At 41.6% G+C, this 6,518-nt stretch overlaps 1 pseudogene across 1 annotated transcript; it reads left to right on the top strand.

Moving 5' to 3' along the window:
* Positions 1–364: 364 nt before the first annotated feature.
* On the top strand, positions 365–2,211 carry LOC308250616 (RNA-binding protein 7-like; annotated as a pseudogene). The gene is made up of 2 exons: positions 365–372; positions 1,461–2,211. The product of its transcript is annotated as an RNA-binding protein 7-like (transcript).
* Positions 2,212–6,518: the final 4,307 nt, after the last annotated feature.

Raw genomic sequence — 6,518 nt, 5'->3', positions numbered from 1 at the left:
TTGGTCCATCCCTGGTGACTCCTGAGAACCTACCTGACACACCTTGCCTACCACCAGAGGCTCCTTTAGTTACCGAGTCTAACAGCAGCCGGCAAGTGGAGGCAGGTCTCAAGATGCCTTGGGCCTTATGCTGACCTGTCCCCGGGCTCAGTATTAGTGGAAGCTGACCTTGCTGCACAACTTGGCCCACCCCATGCACACCCAAGCACTGTAGAGACAGCCAGACATTGTGGATTGTTGTAGTTCTAAGCCAGTAGCCCAGGGCTGGTCACAGGGAGCGCCTGACACTGACCTGCACCAGAGTCCCTCCCAAGAGGCCCCAAAGCCAACACATCTGGTGGAAGAATTCAGAGCACAACACAGCATGGCCCAGTTAGTTCCATAAGCAGCACATCCAAAGAGAAATCTCAGAAGACACCAGACCCTGCTGGCATAAATCTGCGTAGCAGCTATGGTCAGGGCCTATCCACATAGTCAGCTAGCCCAAGAGCCAGTCCCATCCACTGGCAAGCCAACAGCAATCAAGACATAACTACAGCCAAAACCGGTTTAGCTCAGTGGATAGAGCGTCGGCCTGCGGACTCAAGGGTCCCAGGTTCGATTCCGGTCAAGGGCATGTACCTTGGTTGCGGGCACATCCCCAGTAGGGGGTGTGCAAGAGGCAGCTGATCGATGTTTCTCTCTCACCGATGTTTCTAACTCTCTATCCCTCTCCCTTCCTCTCTGTAAAATATCAATAAAATATATTAAAAAAAAAAGACATAACTACAACAAGAGGGTTCACATAACCCCCAAAAAGGACATTTCTGGAGAAACTAGTGCTGGTGACCAGGGAGACTGAACCACGGAGTCCCACAGACACCTATTACATGAGGGCACCATACCAAGTCTAGGAAGAATGGAAGATGTACCTTCTACACATAAACAATTACAGAGAAGCAGTCAAAATGGAGGAGAAAACATCCCACTAATGAAAGAACAAGAGAAATCGCAAAAAAAAAAAAAAAAAAAAAAAAAAAGAACTAAATGAAATGGAGGCAACAAGTCTACCAGACACAAGTTGAAAACAATAGTTATAAAGATGCTCAAGAAACTTAGGGGAAAAAAATGGATGAACTCAGAAAAAAAAAAAAAAAAAAATTAAAGAGATATTGTACATAGGAAAGGATATACAAACCATACAAAAAAATCAGTCAGAAATAAACAATACAATATCTGAAAAGAAGAGTACCCTAGAAGAAATCAACATCAGGTTAGATGAGGCAGAGAACTAAATCAGCGATTTGGAAGGCAAAGTACCAGAAAACGCCCAAGCAGAGCAACAAAAAGAAAAAACATTTTAATGAGTATAGTCTAAGGGACCTTTGGGACAACATCAAGCTAACAACACCCACTTCACAGAGATGCCAGGAAGATAAGACAGACAGCAGGAAATTGAGGACCTATTTAAAGAAATAAAGAGGTACTCTCTTTGTGGGCAACCTAGAAACTAAAGTGACTGAGGATCTCCTTTTCGAGCCTTTCCACCAGGCTGGGCCAGTAAGAGAAGTGAAAATCCCAAAAGATAAGGATGGTAAACCAAAGCGGTTTGCATTTATGAATTCCAAACATGAAGTGTCTGTTCCTTATGCCATGAATCTACGTAATGGAATAAAACTTTTTGGAAGGCCCATCAAAGTTCAGTTTGGATCAGGAAGCAGCCATGCCTCGCAGGAGGTTAGTTTGTCATAGTCCCAGCATCATGTTGGAAATTCAAGCCCTACCTCTACATCTCCTAACAGACATGAAAGGACTGTGGATAACATGACTCCATCACCACAGATCGCTCAGAGATCTTTCTCTTCTCCAGAAAATTTTCAGAAACAAGCAGTGATGAACAACGCTTTGAGACAGATGTCATATGGTGGGAAATTTGGTTCTCCACATCTTGATCAATCAGGATTTTCCCCATTAGTTCAGTCACATAATCATAGTTATAACCAGTCTCCAAGCTCCCAATGGCGTCAAGATACACCATCATCACTGCGTAAAGCCAGGCAGAGTCCTCATCTCTCCCTAGTAGACAGACACTACAGCTGTGAGCAGCAGCATTACAGAGGACACAGAGGTGATGACTTCTATGCAGACAGGAATCGCGATGGCTGGAGCCATGACCACGATAGTAGAAGAGACAGCAGTAGAGCTGGGAAGTGGCATTCATCTCGAAACTAACAAGTGTTCAAAGGACTTTGTTTTTATAGGGTCATCCTAGGTCCTTTGGACTAAGTTGGTCTGGGAATGTTTTGTTAAAACTGTACAGAGCCACATTTCTTTATAAAACTTTTTAAACATATAGCTATAGTCTAATACAGAAATGAGAAGACTTGTGATTACAGTTTTTACATTGATAGCCTTTCACCTCAGGGTTTCATGAAGAGGAAAGGGTTTTATGCAAAAGAAAGTCCCACAATTCCTAATCATTTTAGAAATTGAGGAAGGCACGTGTTATATGTATGGTTGTATCATAAAGCAAATATTTCAATGATCTAGTATCTATTGTATTGCAAGAACCTGCTTATTAGTGAATCACATTTTGTGTATATAATAGAGAACGTTCAAGTTGGTAGTCTAAAATACAGTAGTATTTTGTTAACAAATGAGAAAATGGAATTTCAATTATTCGTTTTATTAATATTTGAGAAAGATTATTGGTAAAGTTTGGGAATAATCATATTGTTTAACTTCACAGAGATCTGTAAGTTCTGTGACATGCTCTTTGAGTTTTGCCCTAATTGGATACCAAGTGTAAATCTACACTTCCTATTTCATTATACACTATTAGAATTTTCTCATTAAATCATGTTTGACTGAATAACTGAAGTCACTCAGGAAGTTAAATATCTCTAAATGTATTTTTTAATTAAAAATTCAGTGTTAGTGTAAATTCTCCTTTTCAGGAAGAACAAAAATGAAAATGCAGAGTCAGATAAAATGATTTACTGAAAGTATGCTTGTTTGGGAAAGGTTCACAAAGCCTTTAAGTGCTGCCTCTATTACTCAAACTTTAAAAATTGTAAATTTTTAAAGTGCCCAGGGTATGTGTACAAGGACACATTTTATTATAGAGATTGTACATGTTGTCTTTTTGTTTGAACATTTGAAAAAGTTAAGTCTTACACACTTTCTGATTTTAAAAATTTTAAATCCTGTTAAAACTTTTATGTATCAAGATGTTTCCCTTTAATTGTAGAACTTGTTTATACAAATTCACTCCTTGATATATTTGGATCCTTTTTAATAACTATAGCATTTTTGTACTGTTACTTTTTAATATATTGAAAAAAAAAAAAAGAAAGAAAGAGTGAAGTCCTAGCTGGTTTTTCTCAGTGGTTAGAACGTCAGCCTGTGGACTGAAGGGTACCGGGTTCTATTCTGGTCAAGGGCACATGCCCAGTTGCAGGCTCGATCCCCAGTAGGGGGTGTGCAGGAGGCAGCCAATCAGTGATTCTCTCTCATCATTGATGTTTCTATCTCTCCCTCTCCCTTCTTCTCTGAAATCAATAAAAATATATTTTTTAAAAGAAATAAAGAGTGAAAACTTCTCTAACCTATTGAAGAAAAAAGACACACAAGTCCAGGAACTACAGAGTCCCAAACAAGTGGAACCCAAAGAGGCCCGCACCAAAACATGCTATAATTAAAATGGCAAAGGTAAAACACAAAAAGAGAATGTTAAAGCAGCTAGAGAAAGACAATTAGTTACCTATAAGAAAGTTCCCATGAGACAGCTGATTTCTCAACAGAAACATTTTAGGACAGAAGGGATAGGCATGAAAAATACTCAAGTAGATATAAAGCAACAAATTACAACCAAGACTACTCTACCCAGCAAAGTTATCACTTAAAATTGAGGAAGATGCTCTAACCGGTTTGGCTCAGTGGATAGAGCATCGGCCTGTGGACTGAAGGGTCCTAAGTTTGATTCAAATCAAGGGCATGTACCTTGGTTGCAGGCACATCCCCAGTGGGGGGTGTGCAGGAGGAAGCTGATCGATGTTTCTCTCTCATCGATGTTTCTGACTCTCTACCCCTCTCCCTTCCTCTCTGTAAAAAAACAATAAAATATATTTTACCAAAAAAATTGAGGGAGAAATAAAGAGCTTCCCAAGAAAGAAAGAGCCAAAGGAGTTCAATATGATACCAAACCAGTATCAGATGAAATGGTAAAAGGACTTCTTTAAGAAGAAGAAAGAAAAAGAATAGGTATAAACAATAAAATGACAATAAATATGTACCTTCAATAATCACTTTAAATGCTCCAAACTAAAGACATGGGTAACAGGAGAAGGAAGGAAGATGGCGGCATAGGTAAACACCTAAACTGCTGCCTTGCACAACAATTTCAAAACTAAAACTAAAAGACAAAATGTCTATCTCCCAGAACCACAGGAAAGCTGGCTGAGTGGAAGTTCTACAACTAGAAGGAAAGAGAAAAAAGCATTGAGACGTGCACAAGCGCTGAAAAACTGAGGTACAGAGACGCGCGATCCAGGCTGGCTGCAGGCATTGCTTTTTTCAACCCGAAGGGAGACAAGCCCCCGATTACTCTGAAATCCAGTTTCTGGGGAGACCTGGGGGACCCAAACTCCTACGGGGAGAAGCTGAACTGTCTGCCATTGGGTCGGAAAGTGAGGGTGGCTTGCTTGCATAGCTACACGCAGGAATAATTGTTTACTGCGCTGGGGCGCGGGGCGTGGGGACGTGGTTGGAGACTCAGAGCGGGCTAACTGACAGCCATCGCTGTTTGCCACGCCCTATCCTAGTGACGCCCTGAGACCCCGCCCCTCACAACCTACAAACCCACCCAAGCTCCAAGCAGCAGCTTTAGCATATGAATGGCCTGCCCTATCGCAGCTTAACCTAGCAAACTTGCAGCCGGGGTCAGACAGCTCCAAAACCTCCAAACCCCAAGCAAAGAGGAAAAAACTGTAGTTCTCACTGTAGCTCCTGCTGGGTGGCCTCAGACAGTAGCTGACCTGCACCCCATTGGAGATCCAGAAGCCAGTGTACCTAGTGATCAGTGTGAGACGACACCAGATTTCAACTCCTCACATCCATAAGTGACACATTCAAGAGGCAGACTCAGTGAGCACCAAAGCCCCACTGAAACAAGTCCTGCACCATAAGCGTGTCTCCAGCGCAGCAGTTCTTCCATTATAGACACAGCGGGTCCTCACAGCCAATTGGCCTGGAGGTCAATTCCTCCCAGTGTACCAACAGCAATCAAGGCTTAACTACACCAAGACTTTGCACTCAGCCCACAAAGGGGTGTACCAAGAGCGTCCACCTCAGGTGATTGGGGAGGCTGAGCTACTGGCCTCTATAAGTCACCTACCACACAAAGCCACTCCATCAACACAGGGAAGCAACCAAAATGCGGAGACAAAGAAACATGTCACAAATGAAAGAAATGGAGGAAAGCAAACTACTGGACGACATAGAGTTCAGAACCACATTTATAAGGTTACTCAAGAATCTTCTAAAAACCTCTGAGGAACTTAGTGATACCTTTAAGGATCTTAATGAGAATGCCAAAAAAATGGAAAAGGACCAGTCAGAAATTAAGCATACACTGTCTAAAATAAAGAATATAGAGAGCCAAAACCGGTTTGGCTCAGTGGATAGAGCGTCAGCCTGCGGACTGAAGGGTCCCAGGTTCGATTCTGGTCAAGGGCACGTAACTTGGTTGCGGGCACATCCCGAGTAGGAGGTGTGCAGGAGGCAGCTGATCGATGTTTCTCTCTCATCGATGTTTCTAACTCTCTATCCCTCTTCCTTCCTCTCTGTAAAAAATCAATAAAATATATTTAAAAAAAAAAAAAGAATATAGAGAAACTCAACTGTAGATCAACGTACCCCAAGAATCAAAACAAAGATCTGAAATATGAGGAAACAAAAAACACCCAACCAGAAAAACAAAAAGAAAAATAATCCAAAAATATGAAGATAGTGTAAGGAGCCTCTGGGACAACTTTAAGCGTACCAACATCCGAATTATGGGGGTGCCAGAAGAAGAGAGAGAGCAAAATATTGAAAACCTATTAGAAGAAATAATGACCAAAAACTTCCCCTTCCCCCACCTGGTGAAAGAAATAGACTTACAAGTTCAGGAAGCGCACAGAACCCCATACAAGAGGAATCCAAAGAGGACCACACCAAGACACATCATAATTAAAATGCCAAGGGCAAAAGACAAAGAGAGAATCTTGAAAGCAGCAAGAGAAAAACCGTTAGTTACCTACAAGGGAGTACCCATACGACTGTCAGCTGATTTCTCAACAGAAACTATGCAGGCCAGAAGGGAGTGGCAAGAAATATTCAAAGTGATGAACAGCAAGAACCTACAACCAAGATTACTCTACCCAGCAAAGCTATCATTCAGAATTGAAGGGCAGATAAAGAGCTTCACAGATAAGAAAAAGCTCAAGGAGTTCATCACTACCAAACCAGGATTACATGAAATGCTTAAAATTCTTTAA

The sequence above is a fragment of the Plecotus auritus genome (assembly GCF_963455305.1).
Source record: "Plecotus auritus genome assembly, chromosome: 6".
Classification (NCBI taxonomy): domain Eukaryota; kingdom Metazoa; phylum Chordata; class Mammalia; order Chiroptera; family Vespertilionidae; genus Plecotus; species Plecotus auritus.
This window is presented reverse-complemented; position numbering and strand designations above follow the sequence as displayed.